Source organism: Excalfactoria chinensis, chromosome Z (assembly GCF_039878825.1).
Source record: "Excalfactoria chinensis isolate bCotChi1 chromosome Z, bCotChi1.hap2, whole genome shotgun sequence".
NCBI classification, from domain to species: Eukaryota; Metazoa; Chordata; class Aves; order Galliformes; family Phasianidae; genus Excalfactoria; species Excalfactoria chinensis.
This window is the reverse complement of record NC_092857.1, coordinates 13047511-13066824: the sequence shown is the minus strand read 5'-3', so window position 1 is coordinate 13066824 and position 19314 is coordinate 13047511. Positions and strand designations below refer to the sequence as shown.

The following is a 19314-nucleotide window of genomic DNA, read 5'->3' as shown; positions in this document are numbered from 1 at the left end:
GGATCCACTATAACTTTTAATGCAAGGCCATACTTGATTGCAACAGGTTTGAACTCTCTTTTGGTAAGGCACATGTGCTATGTGAGTACCAGCATTTCCCGAGGATCAGAGTGCTTCTGTCCTTTCTGAAAGTTAAAACTTATTAGCCTTCATTTACAAGCAGCAAAGTGAAGTACAACCATGTTAAACAAGGTGGCAGGATCACAGAGTGTACGAGTAATGCTCAGAAGCCAGTCCAGATTCTCTTTTCAAGTGGGGCACTTGAAGAGCGAAACATTTCTTGCACTGATGCTTATAGAGGAATAGTGATCAGGCAGCTTAGCTGGAGCATGGCTGGCTTGCTCAGCGCAAAAAGCAAGGGAAAGAATGCACAGAAGCAGGCTTGTGTATGGCTGTATTGCTGTGATTCAGCTATAAGATAAGTCATCCATAAATTTGTTAAATTTGTGCTTAATTTATTAGGAGAAAGCATGGTAGCCACAACAAACCAGATTTTGGTTGAGAAGGTCTCTTTTGACAGTAGGTTGTGTACACGTTCTTTTACAAGCAACTTTTCACTCTTTCAACCTTTTCATTTTCCTAGTGGAATTGATATTTCCTTATAAAAGTTTCTCGAGTGCAGATTCAAGCACAATGAATGCACACAGAGTTCAATCATCTGGTTTCAGAAACGTTAAAAGGACATGGAGTGTTCTACCTGTTACATCAGAATCTCTTGAATTTCTCTTTTATTTAATAATGTTGGATTTGTGTACACTTATACAGGAGTAGTCAGTTCAGCATCATCAAATTGTTACTGTACACAGATAACAGCTGTAAAGTCTTATATAATCATTTAAAGCCAGATAACAGCTTTTCAGTTCCACAGCAGAAGCAATCATGCATCTGGAAATCCAGCATCACAGCATATTTCTGTGATGCGTTTGATTAAAATTTTACCCCTACGGCAATTTGATTAACTCTGCAGAAATGCACTCCAGATATGAATCAGAATCAGCACATTAATTCATGGTAGATGCCGCTTAAGTGCCATCTAAACAAAGGTTTTCTACATACTATATTCTAGAACAGATTTCCAAGTTCTCTCCCCCTTGAATAACAAGGAATGTCTTCCCACTTTCTTTAATATTATGAATTCAAAAAATTAGGCAATCAATACTGTAAATAACACCATAAATGAAGTGTCCCATTAACACACAGTAAAATAGCTTTTCTCTGACAAGAATAAATGGGTTTTCAAACACTTAAATCATTTGTCTCAAATGCTGGACAATAAAGCTCATCAGCTCGCATCAGGATGGAATTGAATAACCTTAATGCAAATACTCCTGTTTATTTATTTATTTATTTTTCCTGGGAGAAGGAAGAGTACAGTGTAGAAAACTAAGCTAAGGGTTGTAATCTCAATCAGAATTCCATATACTACATACCAACATTATGGTCTTCTGTAGGAACGAATCACAGGATCTGCAAGGATTACCTGCAGAGTACTACAGTGCTCTACTGATCACTGTCCTTAAACAACATCAATCATTAGGTAACTTACAGGTAAGAAAAAAGTTAAAACACTACCTCAAATGTCAGCAGGGGGTGGAGGATGCTTCACACGTCCCTCAGCTCAACTGCAAAATGTGGCCTTCTCCAGCCATTGCAGCACCTACAGAAAATCAGGGGGGGAAAAAAAAACCAGCAGATGAGTTCAGGAACATAGTGGTGGTGGAAAGAAGACTGAACAAAATCCTGTCACTGTCCTTCTATGGGAAAGGCATCTTGGGAAAGGCCTCCAGCTGGGCAGCCTCCACAATGGACCAAGAAGTGCACCTGGACTTCTCACTCAAAAACTGGCAGCTGCCTGCAATCCCTTTGTCACTGGGGGCCTGCCAAGCAGCAGTACCCAACACTAACTTTGACATTAAAAGTACCAACAGATTTAAATGGCAAAGACAAGTCAGGAAGACCTATCAACACTCATTATCAATATATATCTACAGCACAAAATAAGGCGGATTGGAAAGAGAAAGCACAATTATCATGAAGAGGATGTGGATGAGTATATCACATTCCTAATATTTAGACAGTAAGCTAGAGTGTGGAAACTTATGAACTGCTAGTTTTAAGAAAGCAACACTGTGTTTTCCATTAAAAGGACAGTATGAAGCATTCTAAGGAAAATGGCATTTGTTTTGACCAGAATTGCTAAACACATTACCACTGCCACGGTATTTGGTAAAGCAGCATTTAAAATGGTGCTACTTCTATATGTAAATAAAAATAATTATTAATTCAATATGAAAGCTTATTTCTTCCCAAGGAAGAAGTCATTAGTGGCATGGTTTAATGGTGGACTTGATAGTGGTAGGTTGATAGTTTGGACTTGATAATCTTAAGGGTATTTTTCAACCTATGTGATTCTAACTCAGCACTCTTTAGTGTTTTGAAAAGTTGGCAACGGTGCCCACATTCATTGATTATTTCATAACAAATTGGTTGTTAGTGGGTGGAACTCCCTCAAGACCAGAGTTCACAGTATCAGGCTGTTTAAATACTCAAGAAAAGAAAGCAGCTTGTGAAAAAACATTGAAACAATTGTATGTGTTCAGACCATACGCACAGGGCCCCGCTGCACTAGCCTTACCAAGTGTTAGTATGTCACAAAAGAGTGTTCCTTGACTGAGTGCTAGCACTGGCTTAAGAAGGAACAACAGAAATTCTGATTCACAGAATTCCCAACTTTTAAAGTACATTTTTTTAAATGTATACATAGGTGCCTAACCAATATTTGAATGCAAAATGAGACAGACTGAGAGAAAATGCTGTATTTCTCAGATACTCTTCAGTGCAATTTGTAAAACGCTAAGTGACAACTGTGTAATTATGTTAATAAAAACGACAACAAACAACTGCCAGATGGGAAAATCTTTGAACTGAACATAAAACAAGATTAAACAAAAATCTGGCAACATGAGAAGGAATCTTCCATACAATAAATAAATAAATAAAATAAATACATAAAGCAAAAATCAAGAATAATATGCAATAGCTATCAAAGTGAAAATAAATCATTCTGTGTGTCATAGCTGAAATGAAATCTGCAATCATAGTTCTCCACAGATACACACCTTGGAACACGATGAACAGACATGGTATGCCTTCACTTTTAACCTCTCTCACCTCTTGTAATACACACAACTAGTACTGAACCTCACAGAATGAGCGTACTCACATTTTATGGTTTTGAAGTTCTTATTGTCCTATTTTAACATCATTTTGCAAGGAGTCTTAAAATGATCTGTAAGTTTTGGAAAGATCTCTTAATCTCACAGAGGACAATTGATCCATGAGATGCAACCCTCATTTTCTACAATAAAGGACAGTCAAGACTGAACAAAACTGTAAAGACAAGGCAGCTGTTGACTGAAGCAGGTTAACAGGGACTACTGACAAATTCCTGTTTCAAAACACTTGGTAGGGTATTAGCAAGTGGAACTGATCTCCATGTGACAAAATCAGAACCCTACTACAAAGGCAAAGGCAAAATTCTTCCAGCAGCCTTTCCAAAATATTTTGAAATCCTGCTCAATAGCAGAGAAGATCTTAGCTACTTTATAGGCAACAAAAGCGACATGCCCTAATTTCTGCTTAGCTAACTGTACTCTGAACATTTTGTTTTGTTCTATGTACCTAGTGGTGACAGCACAGGGATTCCATGCAGCAACACTACTAATCTGCAATACTGCAGTTTAGAACACAAGCATGAACACAACCACATACACGCACTTGATTCTGGCCCTTTATCATGTGTGAAAAAGAGGTACTAGTGCACACAAGATAAGGAGCTGTATCTTTAAATGGCAAGCAGCCATGTTTTCAATGATTCTTAGAAGAACTGCTGTTGCCTTTCCTTACTTCATTGTGTGTTCTCTCAGTATAAGAAATGGGAGGGACAATGCCCTAGGACTAGACAGGCCAAGTGCTGTCACTTCATTTATATGTGCTTCCAACCACAAGGCAATGCACTTGCTTTTCATAGTTATGTGTATCCATGCACATTTACACAGTCACGCTGACAATATATTACCGTATTTATTTCAGTTGATCTTTAGCATAATAAGGCTACAATTTATGTGGACAACTTGACACATGCATCAAATTTAAATCTAAAAATTAAGATGAACGATCTAGGCTTATGTCTGAAAATGCACAGTTCGCATGGCTCTACAGCCCAGCACTAACTTGTGGTCACTTGAATCGTCCAGAGAACTTGCAAAGTATTCTCAGTGTGGTTTTCATAGTAAACACTTACATAAACATGTACACAAAAGCGTGCAAAATCAAAACCAGCTTCATACTTAAATTCAAAGGAGGCATAGATATGTGTTTATCTTTAGCAACAAAAAACACAACTGAATGCTTGTAATAAGCTGTATGCATATATAACTGCCCATGGGACACGAAGGAATGCACATGAAAGTGCCGAGGAAGCTGGTCAATGTCACTGCATGCAAGGCCACTCTCAATGACATCTGAAAAGTCACGGTAATGTGGAGAGGTTAGCATACCAGGCTTGAATGTGTAATCAGTGGGAAAAATTCAGCAGAAGGTCAGTCAGTGGTAGAGTCAATATTCAGTAATGACCAAGAGTTAACTCTTTGCTGCAAGACATTCACAGCAAATCAGAGAATCACACAATGGCTTAGGCAAGAAGGGACCATTAAGATCATTTAGTTCCAACTCCCACTGCCATGGGCAGTGTTGCCAGTCACTGGATCAGACTGCCCTAGCTCCCATCAAACCTGGCCTTGAATGCCTCCAGAGATGTGGCATCCACAACCACTCCAGACAACCTGTTCTAGTCCATCACCATTCTCTGAGTAAAAGATTTCTTCCTAACATCTAATCTAAATCTTCCCTCTTTTAGATTAATGCCATTCCTCCTTCTTCTATCACTATCAGACTATGTAAAAAGTTAGTCACTCTCCTGTTTGTAAGCTCTCTTCAAGCACTGTGAGGCCACAATGATGTTTCCTCAGAGTCCTCTCTTCTTCAAGCTAAACAAGCCCAAATTCCTCAACCTTTCTTCATAGGAGAGGTGCTCCAGCCCTTCAATCACCTTCTGGATTCACCCCAACAACTCTTCAGCCTTCCTGTTACTGTGAGCCTGAGGCCTGGATGCTAGTAGGGGGCCTCACAAGGACAGAATAGCAGGGGCAATCACCTCCCTCTCATTGCTGGCCATTCCTCTTTTGATGCAGCCCAGGTTAAAGGCTCATGACCAGTTCTGGGATTCCAGTTGGATGCCCGAGTACTTCTCTACAGGGCTGCCTCTACAAGCACTTCTCCCAGTCTGTGCTTGTATTTGGGATTTTGCATTTGGCCTTGTTGAACCTCATCAGGTTCATGTGTTCCCATTTTTTGAGCAGGTCCATGTTCCTCTGGATGGCATCCTTCCCCTCTATTCTGTCAAATGCACCAAATGTCAAATGCAGGAGGATCTGCTCCATGATCTTTCCAGACTGAAAGATGAGTCTCACTGGACTGTAGCTCCCCAGGTCTTCATTTCTCCCTTTCTTGAATATGGAAGTGATGTTTTCCTTCTCCCAGTCACTGGAAACTCCCCCTGACGGCCACAGTTCTTCAAACAGCAGAAATTTTCAGACCTTTTCAGACATTCTCTTAGAAGAAAGTTGCATGCACTATTAAGCTCTTCCATCCTTCTTAAGTTCAAACTTCTTACTGCTTCAAATTATTTCTGTAGTGCAATAACTCACACCCACAGATGAACAACCTTATTTGCCACTGTGAGCTGACTCCCTGAATTCTCTAATAAACTTTTTTTTTTTTTTTTTTTCCTTTCTATCTAGATTATCTTTTCTGTCTCCAGTCCTTCCACTTGCCTCACTAGATCCCTGAACGAGGGATCAAACTCTTTTTCACAATCAGAGCTTTTTTTCCCCCTCAGTCCCTTCGCATCCCCAGGGGTCTAACAATAAATCTTGCCCTTTGTATTTTAAATACTTTACAGAACCACATTTATGTTCTGACAGATTTGGCAGTCTTTGCCTTCTTGACATCACAACAACTGGAACATCTTAGCAGCACTAAGCTAAGGAACAACTTGTATTTGTTTTGGCACTCACAGTAGGGATGAAAGGTGAATTCATATTTTATATTGTATTATGCTTACACAAGTATAGCTTGTGGACAGGATATCTCAGGAGTTTAGCGCAGAGCCAAAACCAGGAACACCTTTTTGGGTTGTAAAAGGATCCATCAGCACTGTTGAGGTTGTAAACAGATGAGTAGTCCATACTTCTTAGGTAGGTTTAATATTTCATTTGACAAACAATGTAGACGTTGTGCTGCCTTACCAAAGCAGAATTCAGGCAGCCTTGCATGAGCAAAGTGTGTCATATTCTCATCTACAGTTGTTTATGTTCTTGAATTGAAGGGATGATATGAAAAACTGTTTATTCAGTGATTATGCAAAGCATTTGGAGATCTGGGCAGCTGGAAATCCGAATTCTACTAGTTGAAACTGTTGCTGATTTACCAGTAACTTAAAAGGGAAACTCTTCCGTTAAACTAACAGGGCATCAATTACAAGTTGAGAAAACTTTATTCCTGGTTCATCATAGCCAGTTTTCATGTGCACTCTTAACAGACTAACAATCTTGAAAAGAACAGAAATACAGAAAAAATCTTTCATTATCCAAGGACAACTATTTTTCACTAGCTCTCTAGGTTAAATAAAACTATATCTTTCAATCAATCAAGCCTTACAGACTGCTGATCACTTCCAGTTAGCCCGGGTCTTGTGCAGCAATCTGAGTTTTTACTAAAGCTAAGCTGAAAAGATTAGTTTTTCTTTAGCTTTGTATCTCCTACTTTATCTGTATTTTTTTTCTAACAGAATGGCATTGTGGACTCGTAATCAGCCAGCTCCAGGTAATTTTGTGCAAAACTGAAACACCTGGGCTTTGAATAATACAGTTTCCCTTCCTCCCACCACCCCTCCTTTATTAAACATTTCTAAATACAAAAATTATATATAAAAAATAGGGGGAAAACAAAGCTGTTAGTTTTAACTAAAGGATATTGCAAGGATAAAAACTGTAGTTCAGGGACTGAAGGACTGTAAGAAGGTAGAAGAAAGTAATTTTCTTACAAATTAAGAAAATCACCTATTAAATGCATGATACCAAAGTAACCACTTCTTTACAAAAAGACACATGGCATATGTCAATAATAATAATAAATGTGTAAATAAATCCACACTTCAGCAGAGTGTTTCTGAGCACAAAGAGAGGAGATTTTGTAAATTTGTTGGCACAAATTAAACTGAATATAATTTAACCTACACTTTAATGTAACTTGGTCATTAGATGGTGCAGCTGCTATTCTGAGCATTATTACACATCTTTGTTTCAAATGACTGGGTTTATGAGTTCCTCAGGTAGCTCAAATGGTGTGCTAACCTTGAACTAAGGTGGTGGCCACTTTGTTCAGCCTTCTCATGACTCAACAGCAAACCCAAAAAGTTCAGGTTATTTTATCCCAAAGCAGCCATTCCATTTTCTGCCTCAGAGCCTCACTGCCTACTAAGTGACTGTTTCACTACATTTTTTTTTTTTTTTTTTTTGCTTCCAGAAAAGCTAACTCTTATCATTACATACATCACTTCCATCTCCACCTGTCTAAGGTTTCCCCAATACAAGAAGAAAACAGAACTCTTGATGAGCACGCAAAATTATGTAGCAAGGGACTACATATACATACTTTGTTCCCATACTCTAAATGTACTTCTGCTGTAGCTCTCCTCCATAACTTCTGATTAAAAAAATAACAAGTTGGGGTGGGGGTGGGGGTAAACTTTGAAGAGAAACCTGTTTAGGGGCTCCATGGGAGCTCTATGCAGACTCTTAACAATATTCTTCCGAACTCCGTAGATAATCCAATAAATGCTGCTTGTTGATTTTAGTCTTACTTTAGTATACATTTTCAAAAGCTTCTCAGAGCTGAATCTGAAGAAAGATTCAACCAGCAATCACATCTCCTTTTAAAGTTCGCAGTGAAAGTACTCAGCATTTTATCCCAGAATCATGTATTTCATTTGGGAAGATTTAATATTCATTCTCTCAGTAACAATTAAACATGGAATTACTGGTCTCTAACGCTCATGGTGACAGACAACTGGAAAATACTTCTTGGCACCCATACAGCAACAACACTCTATATATTTCTTCAGCTCTATTTTAAAAACAGTCCTTATTTGCTTTCAACTAATAATAATAGAAGAGTCAATCTCTAGAATAGTTCTCTACAAATCAGCCACAGTGAGGCATCTTTTGAGAGAATGCATGAGTATATACACGTATATATTTGTATCTCACATCTGTTTTGTGCCATGACTTCTTGTCACAGATGTTACTCTTACAAGTTTACTCTAATTCCTGCATTCAGTTTTCATGTGTATCCTGCAATATTCAGTTTTAATAAATGTCCCGACTGCTAAGGCACAGAAGTCATATAACAAACTCCACATCACAGATCAGCAGATTACGGAAACTACATATTTGACCAAAACACACTCTAAACAGTGTAGTTTGATTGCTAAATTTCTAAAGGCCTTTCCCTGCCTTTAGAAACGTAATTTAATAAAAACCACAAAGCATATCTGCAGCTGAGATAGTCCAGCTCACTGTGGACTTACTATCCACCTCTTTAAGAGCTCCACACAGCAACTTTTGTTTTGAAGACAGCATGCTGCCTATCTGATGCAGAGTCCAAAACCAAGAGCATAATGACGAAAAACTAAGGTTTCTTTACATGTGGATAGTTTTATGTGCATGTGTGACAACAAACACAAGTGTGAAGAACTCCTTCAAAGCATGTTTTCTCTGAGGTGCCAAGTGAGACCATGAATATTGCACAATTCACATTTTCAGCCAATTATTTCTGCACTGACTTATGCCTGTATTCTCTTCTAAAAATATTAAATCAACAGTCTTAAATCGGACTCAGGAATTTAAAGCGGCCTATTTTGAGGGCCTGGCAGGAGCACCATTGATGGCAATATTCAGACAGACTCCTGCCTGTAGCCAATATGAGACTATATAAGGAACATAAATTTGCTTAGGCATCTACATATGTTCACATATGTAATATAACATAGGCATGTTTCAGCAGTTCTCTCAGATTTGTTTATATGCTATATTACATAAATGGTAAGTAACAGCAAAAGTTAATCAAATTCAGTTAATACTTTCAATGAAAAGAAATGGAAAGTGCTTCCTTCTCCCATTTCAGTACACAAATATCACAAAGAATCCCTGAAGACGCTGCTGTGTGCCAAATCAGATTATCTTTAATAACTTCCTCATGAAACACATACAACTTGTCAGTAAATTATGTCATTAAAAAGTGAATACAATTTGCCACTTTCTTGCACTTCTAAGGTATGTTTTTTGATGTGTTTTTAAACTGAATTATCTCTGTATTAAGGAAAACTTCATGTTATCAAAACTTCCCAATTGAAATGAATGCCTTCTACTTATTAGGAACTACAGTAATGCTCAACCACGCTATTTGACAGAGCAAATTCTTGGCTACAAAACACTGTTTTTCAAACCAGTCACCACCACTAGCTATGTGTTTTCACCAGCCATTAACAACTGCCTGCATGCTGAGCTTGTCAAAACCTGTACAACCATCTGGAAGGTGACTTGCCCTTCACTTCAATGTTGCCACTGCTGAAATGCACCACCCGCTGCCTTGCTGTGCTCACATCCCCTCTTAGCTCTCTATAAACATTCACTGATCAATGACAAATGTCAACGGGCACCATTTTTTCCTGCATGGAGGAATTCAGTGATGCATTCCACTTTACCCACACTTCCAAGTCAGACACCATTTTGTCAGGCTGCCCCTCTGCTTCCATCTGTCACATGGCAACAACACGTAAGAGGATGTTGGTGGGACGCTTCAACCTATGCAGCCATACCACCAACATTCACCTCTGATGTCATGGGACACGATTATACAATAAGAGGCATTACTTTTGGAGCTGTTCGTGTAGAGAAAAATTATAAAACAAGCAGATTTTTTTTTTTTTTCATTTCTTTTTAATCTCAGATCATTCCATAAGTTTTCAAAATAATGGAATAATTGATGCTGAAAGTAGCTAAGTGGGAGATGCTACAGAGAATGCTCCTGGGCATAATAATTACTGTCTCCCCATAGAAAGAATGTGCATTTACACAAACGCAATTTATGATTCATTGTTCTTCAATTTAATGGTAACTTTAATACAGAGTTCGTTTATACTGTATCCATTTTTCTAAGCCTTTCCTCTGAATCCTCTTTAATTACCAAATCATTAATTTAATGAAGCTCTAATTTATCTTGTCAGTGCTTAAGAAGCTATACTAAGGGATGAAGAGTTATACTATTAGTTACACTGTAAGTCTCTGAAAAGATTAATGAAAAGTAGTTATTTCTGTAAGTAGTTCTATACTGAGCATAAAGAAAAGCAGTTTTCTTGAAATAAAACCCAAGCACAATTTAAGAAAGAAAAATACCAAACTCAATGTGACAATAAATGATCTATACAGAAGAACAAAAAAGGTATACTGTAAAGAAATCATTAAAAAAAAAATCAAACAAATTTCAACTAAACAGTTTCCCCTTAGCTCTGACATATGGCATTTCCCCTTGACAATAATAATGAATCAGAACAGCAAACAGCAGCTAGTTGGACAGAGCAGCACGATTTATACACCCTGTATCACCTTCAGTCTGAAAAATGATGGCGACTACATAAACGAGACAAGTTTAAGTTTAGTATTTGGTCACAAATCTGAAAAGCCCCTCTTTTTTCTGCCTAAAGCTCTGCTTCCTTCTAAAACCAATTAACACTAAGTAAGTCCTCAGACCATGTGGTGATGTCAATTTGTTTTGACAGTTTCACAACCTGTAACTTTCGAGCTTCTCTGAGTGTTCAGTGATACGGTTCTTTTTAAAACTACTTCTTACTTTGGCTGCTGATTAGTCAGAGACCTAAAAAAAGAAACTGATAGAAATGCCTCGGGTTGCAATAGAGATGTGAGAAACAGCGCTCCTCATTGTGGTAAGTGCTCTTCTCCAAACAGCTCATGCATTCTGTATGAAAACAAGCACAGAAAGTCAGACCCGGACACCAAAGCAAGCAGTAGTAACCATGACATGAAACTACAGTAGCTCTCCTGTACTAGTTTTTCCTGATAATAGTCTGCTTCTGTAATCTCAGCTTAACTGAGGACCCACTGGGAGAAATCCGAAGAGTTTCATCCAGCAAAGAACTGAATTCCTTTGACGATTTACACAGGCAAGTAATTTTCAAGCACCTGGCTAAAAAAGCACATCATCTTTTTACAAAGAACATACTGACACCATACTTCAAACTGCCTTAGCTGCCACGACGACCATCTGATATGGCAGGGCTGACAGGTACAGCTGAATGTCACGACCTTCAGTGCTATCTTCAAGAGGCATTCACATTCTTGACAAACTGCTCCTAGTCATCTTTCAGATGTTGGATGAAGATGACTTTGCAGACTGTGACTGACAGCACGTTCCCAGGAAATACACCTGTTGCTAAGAAAGCGGTGCATTTAAAGGGACAAACGTGACTGTGGGGATTTGGAGCTGTGACAGTGCAATAAAGAGCTCAGCTGACTCTACGCTTTAGACAGATTGAAAATGGGTGTCTAAAACAGTTGAAATGAAACCTGTCCACAGAAATTAGGAGTTTAATTAAGCATGAGTCCACTTCGTACATTTAGCTCAAAGACAAGAACACATGTAGTTACCTTAATCTCCACATCTAATTCACCACGAGCTATGAGACAGTCTGCGGCAAACATCTCATACTAGCAAGGAAAGATCTGATGTTCCAAGATCCAGTGATGAGCAGGAATGTTCCACAGACGGCACATTCCACACCAACCTGCCTGCCTCCACACCTACCAACAGCTCAGCTCCCGTGATGGAAGCAATGACTGAAGTGTCATCCAGACTGAACAGGAAGTGTCACTTTGCCAAAATGTATGGAAATCTCATTTGCCAGGCCAGCCTGCAAGAGGCACGACTGCTTTTCCAGGTATCTGAAATGCTCTTTGGTGGAATTAGGCAGAGCACACTGAGAGAACTGAATGAACTTTGTTTCCACTTTTATGTTTGAACATGTATGTTATTTTAAGTTATTAATCCAGGAAAGAGATAATTACAAGGTCTATAGTGTGATTTTTTTCCAGTTTGCTTACTTCTGTTTCTTAAGACAGAATGGAACACACTAACTACTGAAACAGCTTTAGACTGCTTGAACAAGCTGGGTATTCCTCTCCAGCGGAAAGCAAATCTATTCTGATGCCTTCCTTTTGCACTCTGTCCTGCTGCTCCCTTCTCCTTCTCCTTCAGGCTTTCTTCTAACCTTCTATCATATTCCACCTCATTCTACATACTTGCTCAGTCTATCTCGAAAAACTCTATCCCTTTAATCTAAAACTATATCAAATTTTATTTTTGTTGTTTTTTTTTTTTTTTGGGGGGGGGGGGGGTCTCAAACTCATCAAATACACTCAGTATCTGAAGGCCTCATCCTCCAGATGTCCAGATCTTTTACCCTTCACCAATTTTTCTAAAAGTCTGTTCTCGCACAAAACTCACAATGTGATTCCACCACCAGTCTTGTTCACCTGGCCATACTCCCAAAACCTTACAGTCTTTTTTTATTTACCACTTCCACAGAGCTTCTTACTTTTCTATTCATAGTGTTCTTGATTCTTCTGTATCTTGAGGAAATTTCTAATCAAAGCAACAACTTAACTGATACAAAAAATCCTATTGCCGAGAATACTCCTCCTACATTTTGCTCCAAAATCATTTGTCTTGTCTGACATAACCGCCAATTAACCCGACTTATCCCGGGACCTCAACCGTCTTGGGGAGAGGGACATAGTCATGGATGCCATGAGGTCTCTCAATTTACTTCTGCATCACACTCATACATTCTATATGATATAGAATATATACATAATGGTATAGTATATACCATTCTAATTCCCGCTCAGATACATACACCCGCTACACAAAACCCAATGCACGCGAGAGGACCTATACACACACCTACCTAAAACCCCCGCTCACTAACTCTTAACCTAAAGGCCATAACTCAGCTATTCTAGAACACTCTATCTACTCAGAACTACTGTATGCACTCATAAATCCTTACAAAGACAACTGCATACCCCAACACTTGTCCTAGTGAAAAATATGAGTTGGAATAATTCAGAAACAGCAGTAAATTCAAAGTGAATTTCACAGAAATGAGATGCAAAAATATGAAATGCATTTATTTGATTAAGTATGTACCCAGTTCAATGCTATATATGAAAAGAATGCTTTGTTTAAAGATGATTTTATCTTTAAAGTTCGACCTAATTCTAATTTCAAAAGGTGAAAGGCTCAAAAAGTTTGATGAGACAACATTTAAAGACCAAGAAAATATTAATCATCATTCTTTCTGTTTGCTTGCAACACCGGAGGCCCAGGGTTCGAAACCCCCCTGTGGTGCAAGTGGCAGAAATGCTGCTCTGCTACACAGAAAGGCTCGAATCCCGGGAGTTGGACTCGATGATCTCTAAGGTCCCTTCCAACTCACACGATACTGTGATACTGTGAAGAAATTCAGACTTAAAAAAAAAATAATTATTTTTTTAATTCTCACTAGCCTGATAAATGAATTACTCAAACAGCTCTTGGAAGCTATACAAAGCAGAAAGCATTGAGAAGTGAGAGCCCATGAGCCAATAATGAGATTTTAGCAAAAGCTTTCATGTGTTTGAAACAAATGTGTTTTTTTTAAGGCGTCATGCCAATGCAACCAAGGAAAATTTGGCCGCCATCCTAATAGAGATGCTATCAATTTGAAAGGTTGCTACCTGAAATAAAGAATTTTGTATTTAAAGTATTATTTGAAACTTTTATTTAATGCCAAAATAATACTAAATAAAAACAACTGGAAGTGCACCGCTGCTTCTCTTTGAGCACAAACACCCAATGATGTTAAGTAAGAAAATGACCACACTGGCTTTGGATCAATTGAAGTATTGTTTTGTTCTGCTTACTAAGCTGAGTTATAGCTTCTTTGAAAACAAATTCCAAAATATACAATTATGAATAATATCACAGTGGTCATGTTTTAGTAATAATTCACATTTACTCTAAGAATAACTGCCAGTTTTTTCTCTGATAACATATATGCATATTCTATAGACATCAGTTTCTTTAGACTACCATTTCAAGCTGGTACAATAATGGTTGTGGCACAAAGAGTCACTGTAGTGTGGCAGGCAGAAAGAAGAGAGTAGGAACACAGAAACATTTCACATATTTGAAACAGATGCAGACACCAGCATCTCAGAAACACCATCACTCGTATATGTTAATCATGGCCGTATGATATTCTTTAATAATACAAATGTTACACGATGGATCAGGGTAGAGCCAGACGTTAGATGTCTCATAACTGGCTAGAGGCACTAACCCAAATACCATACACTGGCCACAGGAACAGTGATTTTGTAATTTCTCTGGTAAGCTTCTCTCATATTTGAACAAGGAAAACAATATAGTAGTGCTATAAGCTTAGGCAGTGAAAGACTCATTAAGTAAGTAAATTCTTCCCTTATCTTAGCTCATAACTTGTTAATCAAGAAGTGATAATCTTTGAGTGCCACTTTGTTAAACATGGGAACAACTGAGACCTGAAAGGCAGCATGAACCCCCAGTCTTACTGCAGAGCAAGAACAGAATGTCCACAGCAGCACTAAAATCAGAGTGCAGAACTTGCACCTTGCTTCCACAGATAACAACAAATGACTCTGAAAATATAAAATGAAAAGTTTAAAACTGAAGGTATTTAAACTTCACTTCTAAATTAACACTTATTTCCCTCTACCTATGTGTGCTAAGCAAAGTGTACAGAATACACCAGTTGAAGTATGATGGAATTGGATTCTGCTTTTTACGTGTAAAAAGAAGAAACAACCCTCATAAAGCAGAGAAAAGCACATATAAAATGCATCTTCTTTCTGGTGCTGACTAACTAATTTTACACTAAAAAAATGCCAGAAGCAACATACGACCTTTATAACATTTTGACTATGTTTACTCTAGTGAGCTGAAAAGAACCAGGGAATAGGCCCAATTATTGGCATCTGTCATCCTTACACAACATTCAATTGCCTGCACAGCTCCAGCTCTGACCATCTAGCTCTGTCCCAGCCACCCATGCCCTGGCACAGAGTTCCAAATCTGCTCTCTGTTGAGGGTGCAAATGCACCCTACTACTTTGTTAGTGTTAGAAAGGGTGAAGGAGAAATCTTAAGTAGGGAAAACACGAGGCTGAATGGCATCATACATGGTAAATATCCTTCAAGCTTTAGCAGGACACAAGGCCACCAATAGTGGCAATTTGGATTTATAATCTAGATTGGTCTGGTCAAATTATCATCCATGTTGAGAACAACAAAGTCCCAGTGATAACAAGACAAATATTGCAATGTGAGAAAACAGTGGCAACCAGCCAATTGTATCAGCCTGCCTTTTCTGCTGGCTTAACCTCAAAACAAAAGGCTAACAAGCTTCCTGGCCCAAATCCTTTTATCAGACTAAGTACTCTCTCTTTCTTTAGCCTTTCAGTCTTATCTCTGCAAGTCATCAAGTAGATGGGTATCCTACATGATGTTAGGTAAGACTGAACAGCACTTCTTCCAGCACTAATACAGGCCTGGCACAACTGTTCCTTTTGTAACATTTATGAACTATTCGGCTATCTGTTGCTAAAAGCTTTTGAAAAACAGGCCTGCAAAAGGAACTGTCAATGACAGCTTTTACATTTGCCAGGCATACTTTTCACAGTCTTAGAAATAACCACATTATTATTTATAATTTGCAACATATGCACATTTCCTAGAAGTTCTTATTCATTCCACACGGTTTCTGTATTGTGCACATGTAACACACACCCAGTCTCCACCATGGAAGCCTGCCAAGGTCCCCTTGTGTAGCAGTTATGTATAGAGATAGACTCAGTCTTCTGCTATAGCGGGAAGCACTGAGATCCTCAGGAAACTTCACTGTTCACTCACGTTGCCCCTTCCTACTCTCATTCCCCTAGAGCACTGGGAGTAATGGTCTGTAAACCACCACCACAGTCTATTAGACTGACGGCTGTGCGCTCTTCTCCTTTAGATCACTGGACAGAAAATCAGGGTTTGTAATGAAAAGCTGAAAGCTCTATTTCCCACAATCCTCTTGTATGATTTACAACAGTCATGGTAATTTAATGCTGGCAACCACAGACCAGAATGCTTGACTACTATTGTTTTAGTAGCACAATCAAATTACCCATTCTGGGCTTTTACAATCATCTTGTTACGTGCATATGTTATCACTTCACAAGTTGTAATATTACCAGATGGAATAGTTCAGCGCGGAATCGTAACAGAAACAGTATTCTGAATGTGACTCCCATATCTAACCATCAGTGAGAAGTCCTTTATCATAACACATGTTTAATGTGGAAACAGAATTTTAGAAACTTTTACAGCAATCCCTTCTTTCCTTTTTCAATTTTGGAAAGTTGACCTTTAAAAGCAACTGCTGAAAATTCCTGAACACTAAGATAACTGGAAGTTTAACTAACCCCTAAGGCCTTTACAACTTCAATTAATGCCCTGAGCTACAAAGACACCTACTGCAGAAGTTAGTAAAAGCCAGCTATATTCTTTCCTAAGTTAGGCTCACCAATTACAGCAGGAGTCCTCTGCATGAATGTGCAACAAATTAGACAGAACTAGAACTCTTTTTTTTTTTACATTAACTTTTGTGGAAAGATTTGTCATGTTAGCAAGTTAATTCCATATATGACTAACACGCAGCTGTGAAGTATACAGAACATCATGATAAACACCACTTGACTTCTATGTATTGTAATTACAGCAAGAGGGATGAAGAGGAAAGCTTTCTTTTTATATAACCTCAAGATAAAAGATGAATCACACCAAGTGGGCAGTCTAGTTGTATTCACTGTGTAAAATAACTAAAGAAGAAAAAAAAACCCACAAGGTTTTGTGGCTTTTTGACAAAGAAATTTGGACACTACTGGACAGTGAATAAAGTTAACAGTTCAGTGAAATCGTATCTATGGAAGGAGAAACCTAAAATGAAATGACAACACTAAGAGATACTAGCTGTGTTCACATTCTGTTCTGCACTGCTTTGGATGGAAAATGAGCTGGATGTTATATCTAGATCACTGCTCAAGTTTTAGCTTCACAATCACGTTAGTCCTACTATCGTTCTGACCTTGGAGAGAGACCAGCTCCTCAAAGGAACACTTGCTGCTTGTTTACTATTTCATCCTGCCATTTGTGAGGCTTGCTCTTGTTAATCTTGGGGCCCTGGGCAACCTGATCTAGTAAATGTGGAAGTTTGGTGGCCCTGACAGGCATGGGGGTTGGAACTTCATGATCCTTGAGGTCCCTTTCAACCCAGGTCATTCTGTGATTCAGAATCTCATATTAGGTCTGCCTAAAGTGTTAAGACGACAATACAAGATCACAAATCCGTACAAAACTGCAGAAGCAGAAGTATGTCTTGCAGTAAAACAGGGATTCTGGAAGCAGTATCACCATTAGCTACCACTTAAATGCAGTTGCAACTGTAATTCTTAAAAAATTCCCTTCTAATTAGTCAGCTACAAGTACAGAAGACTAGTTGCCTTGCAGCCATGGGGCAGTACTAACATGCCTCCCCAGTGCTAATGGCAGTGTGAACACAGAACAGCATTCTAGTGGTGTGAATTAATACCTGCCCTTGCTTGTGCTCATGTCTGCCATATACAAAACCAAATACAAAAAAAGGAGCTAATTTAAAGAGCCAATAAAATAATGACATACATTAGTGAGCATACATGAGGCTTAATGCATCTGGAGCTGAGTAACAAGAACAGGAACAAGATAACACATTAGGTTAAGGACAATACTGATAGCAGACGGGGAACTCAACAAGCTCTACCAAAAGCTACAGTAAATAATAAAAGTATTTCAAATACACTCAGGAGAGAGGTCAGGTCAGGAAATGAAATAAAGTTTCAAAGCAATGAGCAGGTGATTTATTAACAAATGAGATGTTTGACAGAGATAAGGCTCTCTCTTTCCAGGTTGTTAAAAGAATGGCAAGAAAAGGTCCAAAAAAACACTGGGAAAGTGATAAGACACACTGCAAAGAAATTAAAGTTTGTAATGAATTTAAAGTTCAGCCCCTGTTAAGTATATCCCAGAGTTACAAAGGCCTGTGAGCTAATGCCAGCATCCTGACAGCACTCTCAGTCCTTCCTGAGCCTCTGCAACAACCCAGGGCTCCCACTCACCCTGCCTAGGCCCCCATGTCAGCCCTGCAGCTGTCAGCCCCAGTGAGGCCTCAGTAGGGACTGGCTCCAGCTCCAGCTCAGCCCTGCCAGGCCACAGCCCTGTGACCCATCATGTCCCCAGGGAGGTTCCCAAGGCACAGGGCTGGGCAGTGGTGGGACTACTCTTCAGGATTATTCCTAACAGTTTTATGACTCCTTTGTCTTTCCCAATGGTAATGTGGGACCTCATGCAAGCAATGAGAGCCAGCAGAGAGATAACCAGTGGCTCCAGACTGGACACCAAAAGAAAACAAATCCTACAGTTTATTCCACAAAATCCAACAGTTTGTCATTAACACATGTCAAATGATATAGAATATTTACAAACTAATGAATGCTGAAGGCCAGCTATGTTTTCCTACAACAAAAGAATCCATTAATATGAAGAGAATATGAACTTCAACAGCACTTACGAAACAGTAACCAGTGCGGACAATAAATGTTAAAGACATCCTTCCTCATCCCTCCAACTACCATATAAAGGTCAATTCACCCTTGTGTGGTTCTATTCTTGTTTACAATTGGAAAAACCCTATTTGACAGTTAAACAAGCTATAGTTTGTAAGTGCTAGTGGGTTTTTAGCATCTTACATTTCACTAGTAGGAACATCCTTGAATTATACCTCAGACTACCCCTTAGTTTGTCTTTGCGTATAGGGACTGCCACAATACATCAGACCATAAGAAACCTGTTACCGTGCTGATCCTGTAAGCCGCATGGAAGAGCATCCTGCTCATCAAAGAAAAAAAACAATAATGAAAAAGAAACAAAACAAAAAACTCAACCTCAACTTTAAATGATT

At 38.8% G+C, this 19314-nt stretch overlaps 1 protein-coding gene across 2 annotated transcripts in view; it reads right to left on the bottom strand.

Moving 5' to 3' along the window:
• GHR (growth hormone receptor) overlaps positions 1-19314 on the bottom strand; it is a 129994-nt gene that overhangs the window by 79500 nt on the left and 31180 nt on the right. For both annotated transcript variants that reach the window (XM_072359259.1, XM_072359261.1), the window contains exon 2: positions 1573-1657. The gene's annotated coding sequence lies outside the window, so the exon portion shown is untranslated. The remainder of the gene's footprint in view (positions 1-1572; positions 1658-19314) is intronic.